Source organism: Somniosus microcephalus, unplaced genomic scaffold (assembly GCF_052327205.1).
Source record: "Somniosus microcephalus isolate GS21.2 unplaced genomic scaffold, FLI_Smic_1.0 unresolved_chr7, whole genome shotgun sequence".
NCBI classification, from domain to species: domain Eukaryota; kingdom Metazoa; phylum Chordata; class Chondrichthyes; order Squaliformes; family Somniosidae; genus Somniosus; species Somniosus microcephalus.
Window position 1 is genome coordinate 17,411,528 of NW_028225185.1, and position 6,000 is coordinate 17,417,527.

The window sequence follows — 6,000 nt, forward strand, 5'->3', positions numbered from 1 at the left end:
ATGGGCGAGCCCTGCGTCACACCATGCCCCTGTGGGAAGTATTTTGTTTGTTTGTCTCCAATTTTAACTGCACATTTATTGTTTGTATACATTGATTTAATTACATCATATGTTTCTCCCCCTACACCACTTTCAATAAGTTTCAAGAATAGACTGTCGTGCCAGATGGAATCTATAAAGCAGGCAAAAATTTTGCTTTTGTTTTGATGAACATTTTTGTCAATTAGGGTCTGTAGGGTGAAGATATGATCTGATGTTCTATAGTTTGGTAGGAATCCAATTTGGCTTTTACTCAAGACATTGTGCTCCTCAAGGAAGTTTATAAGTCTTTTGTTTATGATACTACAGAATACCTTCCCCAGGTTACCGTTTACACAGATGCCTCGATAGTTATTTGGGTCAACTTTGTCTCCACTTTTGTATATGGGCGTTATGAGTCCTTTGTTCCAGATATCAGGGAAGTAACCGACACTCAGAACCAAGTTGAAGAGTTTTAGGATAGCCAATTTCATTTTATCATTATCGTCCATGTGTTTAATCATCTCGCTTAGGATGCCGTCTGCACCGCAAGCTTTTCCTGGTCGCAGGTCCTTGAGTTTTTCAACTAGCTCTTTTTCAGTTATTATGGGGTCTAGTGGGTTTTGGTTATCTTTTATGGCCAATTCGAGCTTTTCCAGTTTTTTGCATATTTGGCATTGCTCTGGGCTTAGTGTGTTTTTCTGGTATAATTTTTCAAAATGGTTTTCCCATGTGTCTCCATTTTGAATGGCGAATTTGTCGTGTTGTTTTTTGTGTAATGTATTCCAGTTGTCCCAGAAACAATTGGAATCAATGGATTCCTCAATGGAGATGAGTGTATTCTTAATATACTGCTCTTTCTTGGTTCTGAGTGTGCTTTTGTATTGTGTTAGTGCCTGACAATAAGTAAGGCGTAATTCCGCGTTTTCTGGCTGTCTGTGTTTTTGGTTTGATATTTTTCTGAGTTTTTTCCTCATGTTCTGGCAATCTGAGTCAAACCATTTTTCGTAGTTTTTTGTTTTGGGTTTATTTTTGCGAACTTTCAAGTTTGACATTGATGCCAAATTATCAAAAATATTATTTAGGTTATTCACTGCTCGGTTTACGCCTTCTTTATTGTGTGTGTATGTATTTTCCAGAAAGGTGTCCAAGAGAGCTTGAGTTGATTGATTGCTAATTGCTTTCTGGTATTTTTCCGTGCTGTTTTTGGCCCATCTGTAGGATTTTTTAATGTTGTACAGCTTACTGGGTTGTGTTTCTGTTCTTTTAAGATATGCAGTAATTTGACTGTGATCTGACAGTGTTGTTTATGGTTTGACTGTGAATGCTCTGAAAGAGGATGGGTCCAGATCCGTAATCATATAGTCTACGGTGCTGAAGCCAAGAGGTGAGCAATAGGTGGATCTTCCTAGGTAGTTTCCCATGAACCTACCATTGACAATGTACAGACCCAGGCTTCGACAGAGCTGCAGGAGCTGTTTTCCGTTAGCATTTGTCTGTTTGTCGCAGTTATGCCTGTATGGATGGGAAGGGATATCACAGAATCACAGACAGAATCACAGAAACACCACAGTGCAGATAGAGGCCATTTCGGCCCATCGAGCCTGCACCGACACATATCCCACCCGATCCCCGTAACCACTACACCAACACATATCCCACCCTATCCCCGTAACCCCACGTTATTTAATCCACCCTAACACTAAGGGTCAATTTATCATAGCCAATCAACCTAACCCGCACATCTTTGGACTGTGGGAGGAAACCGGAGCACCCGGAGAAAACCCACGCAAACACGGGGAGAATGTGCAAACTCCACACAGACAGTCACCCGAGGCCGGATTTGAACCCGGGTCCCTGGCGCTGTGAGGCAACAGTGCTAACCACTATGCCACCGTGCTGCTATATCAAAGTGGTTATTCCCGAATCTGTAATTGTTCCCCTGATTATCGGTGAAGTCTGGTTCTTCGCCAGTTCTTGAGTTGAGGTCCCCACAGATCAACACGTTTCCCTGGGCCTGGAATTGGATAATCTCCCTCTCTATGTTAGAGAAGGTGTCCTCTTTGAAGTACGGGGATTCTGTCGGGGGGATATAGAGTGTGCAAATGAAAACATCTTTCATGCTAGAGATGATGCCCCTCTTAATTTTGAGCCATAAGTGGTTTTCGCCCTGTTTTATAAATTTAATGTAATTCCTAAGCTCTGCTTTAAGCCAAATCAGTATGCCTCCAGATTCTCTGCCCTGGGTTACTCCTGGCAGTTTGTTGGAGGGGACCACCAGCTCTGTGTACCCATGGGGACAGCCAGTGTGTCCTTCTCCTCTACACCAGGTTTCCTGTAAAAAGATAATATCCAGATCTTTAATTTCATCTAGGAACTCTGGGGTCCCACTCTTCATGCCAAGCATAGAAGAGCGTAGACCTTGGATATTCCAGGTTGAGATATATAAGGATTTCATGCTAAAATTGATCTTTTACTGTGATGGGTTAAAATATGATAAATAGTGATGTGTGTTTGTCGTGTCTAAATGGGGAAAAAAGAACATTTCAATTGTCTATAAATGCTGAGGATAATTGGTTACAACTCTTTCTAACAACTAGTCCTTATTTTTTCTGGTCCATAAGGCGGGAGTGGATGCTGCTGACCATCTGCATTATGTCTCTTAATGGAGGATTGTCTCTGTCTGTGGTATTGCGTACGCCCTGAGCACCTCTCCCTCTGCCTGGCTGGGGGTGGTCCTGTTCCCCTGTAGGGCAGGAGTGGTGCAGGTCCGACATTGTTGTTGTGCATGGGGATCCTCTCTGGTCCCGGTTGGTGTGGTGGTGGTCTCTGTAGTAGTCCTGGTCTGTATCCCGTTGGTCTTTGGTGGTCGGGGGGGGGGGGGGTCCTCTTGGAGTCTGGGTGTGGACCCGGTTAAAAGCGACGTCCTTCAGGGCCTTCGCAAAGACCGACATTCTCTTCCTGTGGATATGGACGTGGTTGTGAAGACATTCCACATCGAGGGTGGGGTGTTGGGCCAGGTGCACGTTATGTTTTAATTCACAGGCTCTTGCTATGCTGGCATTTTATCTCATGGATTGTTTTGTTGTTGAAGCCTCTTCTCGGCAATAGTGTGGAAACCGTGATTCTAGTGTTTGGGAAGGTGTCGCTTGCCTTCTCAATCACTGATCCGAGCGATGTTGCTACCCTTTTCTGCTGGGCCCTTAGGTCATTTGTGCCGGTGTGTATTATTATGTGTTGGGGGGAGCCTAATTGGGTTTTGGTCAGCCATTCTAGGGCTCTGTCTGTTGTTGGGCACCAGAGCTTTTCTACTTTACGTCTAGGGAAGAGCTTTTTCTCCCAGAGGAATTTCCCATTTGAGTCTATGAGTATTACGATGTCAGCCTTGTTGGTGTTTACTGGTTGGTGGTTTTCGCCTAGACTCCCAGGTTGTGTGTTTGACTGTGGTGGTCGTGTCTGGTGTGTGCGTTCCTCTTGTGAGCGGCTCGGCTGTGGTTCCAAAGTGGTGGGGGCAGACTGGGCTTCAGTGTGCTGGTCGGTCTGTGTGGCTCCCCCTGTATTGTGGGTCAGCTGCTGTTGTTCAGTGTGAGAGTGCAGCTGCTCAGTCGGGCTCTGTATTGTCTCCCCGCTCTCTCTCGCCCTCCATCCATCTCTCTCTCCCCCTCCCTCCCCCCTCCCTCCCTCTCTCTCTCCCACTCCCTCCCTCTCTCTCTCTCTCCCCCTCCCTCCCTCTCTCTCTCCCCCTCCCTCCCTCCCTCTCTCTCACCCCCTCCCTCCCTCTCTCTCTCCCCCTCCCTCCCTCTCTCTCTCTCTCCCCCTCCCTCCCTCCCTCTCTCTCCCCCTCCCTCTCTCTCTCCCCCCTCTCTCTCTCTCTCTCTCCCCCCTCTCTCTCTCCCTCCCCTTCCCTCTCTCTCTCCCCTTCCCTCTCTCTCTCCCCCTCTCTCTCTCTCTCTCCCCCTCCCTCTCTCTCACTCTCTCTCCCCCCTCCCTCTCTCTCTCTCTCACCCCTCTCTCTCTCCCTCCCTCTCTCTCTCTCCCCCTCCCTCCCTCTCTCTCCCACTCCCTCCCCCTCCCTCCCCCTCCCTCCCCGCCTCCCCCTCCCTCCCGCACTCTCCCCCTCCCTCCCTCCCTCTCTCTCTCTCCCCCCTCCCTCCCTCCCTCTCTCTCCCCTCCCTCCCTCCCTCTCTCTCCCCCTTCCTCCCTCTCCCTCCCTCTCTCCCCCTTCCTCCCTCTCCCTCCCTCACTCTCCCCCTCCATCCCTCTCCCTCCCTCACTCTCCCCCTCCCTCCCTTTCTCTCCCCCTCCCTCCCTCCCTCTCTCTCTCTCCCCCCTCCCTCCCTCCCTCTCTCTCCCCCTCCCTCGCTCCCTCCCTCTCTCCCCCTCCCTCTCTCCCCCTCCCTCCCTCCCTCCCTCACTCTCCCCCTCCCTCTCTCTCCCCCGCTCCCGCTCTCTCCCCCTCCCTCCCTCTCTCTCTCTCCCCTCCCTCCCTCTCCCCCTCTCTCCCTCTCTCTCTTTCCCACTCCCTCCCTCCCTCTCTATCCCCCTCCCTCCCTCCCTCTCTCTCCCCGTCCCTCCCTCCCTCTCTCTCCCCCTCCCTCTCTCTCCCCCTCCCTCCCTCCCTGTCTCTCCCCCTCCCTCCCTCCCTGTCTCTCCCCCTCCCTCCCTCCCTCTCTCTCCCCCTCCCTCCCTCCCTATCTCTCCCCCTCCCTCCCTCTCTCCCTCCCTCTCTCTCTCCCCCTCCCTCCCTCCCTCTCTCTCTCTCTCCCCCCTCCCTCCCTCCCTCCCTCTCTCTCTCCCCCCTCCCTCCCTCACTCCCTCCCTCACTCCCCCTCCCTCTCTCCCCCTCCCTCCCTCCCTCTCTCTCCCCCTCCCACCCTCCCTCTCTATCCCCCTCCCTCCCTCTCTCTCCCCCTCCCTCTCTCTCCCCCTCCCTCCCTCCCTCCCTCTCCCCCTCCCTCTCCCTCTCCCCCTCCCTCCCTCGCTCCCTCCCTCTCTCCCCCTTCCTCTTTCCCCCTCCCTCTCTCACCCCCTCCCTCCCTCCCTCTCTCTCCCCTCCCTCCCTCTCTCTCCCCCTCCCTCCCTATCTCTCTCCCCCTCCCTCCCTATCTCTCTCCCTCCCTCTCTCTCCCCCCTCCCTCTCTCTCCACCCCTCCCTCTCTCTCTCCCCTCCCTCCCTCTCTCTCCCTACCTCCCTCCCTCTCTCCCTCCCTCCCTCCCTCTCTCTCTCCCTCCCTCCCTCCGTCTCTCCCTCCCTCTCTCTCTCCCTCCCCCCTCTTTCCCCCTCCCTCCCTCTCTCCCCCTCCCTCTCTCTCTCTCTCCCCCTCCCTCCCTCTCTCTCTCTCCCCCTCCCTCCCTCTCTCTCTCTCCCCTCCCTCCCTCTCTCTCTCCCCTCCCTCCCTCTCTCTCTCCCCCTCCCTCTCTCTCTCTCCCCTCCCTCCCTCTCTCTCTCTCCCCTCCCTCCCTCTCTCTCTCCATCTCCCTCCCTCTCTCTCTCCCCCTCCCTCCCTCTCTCTCTCCCCCTCCCTCCCTCTTTCTCTCCCCCCTCCCTCCCTCTTTCTCTCCCCCCCTCCCTCCCTCTTTCTCTCCCCCCCTCCCTCCCTCTTTCTCTCCCCCTCCCTCCCTCTCTCTCTCCCCTCCCTCCCTCCCTCTCTCTCAATTCAATTCAATTCAAATCGCTTTATTGGCATGATAAGGTACATCTTATGTTGCCAAAGCATCAAAATACATTTATGGTTGAACACATAAACGCAGTTCTATTCATACAGTGTATAAACAGGTATATCCCTGAGTGTATAAATATACATTCGCATTATTTATATATACTCTTTTCTTAGTTTACTGGTTGTCCCTCTGTTCATGGCAAGCTGTAACATAGTGTGCCGCCAGTGTTACACAGCTTCTCTCCTCCCCCAGTAGGAATGGGAGTTTTTGGTTGTCATTCAGATTTCTGAATTCAGGGCATATTTGTGAGAATTTTTGGTA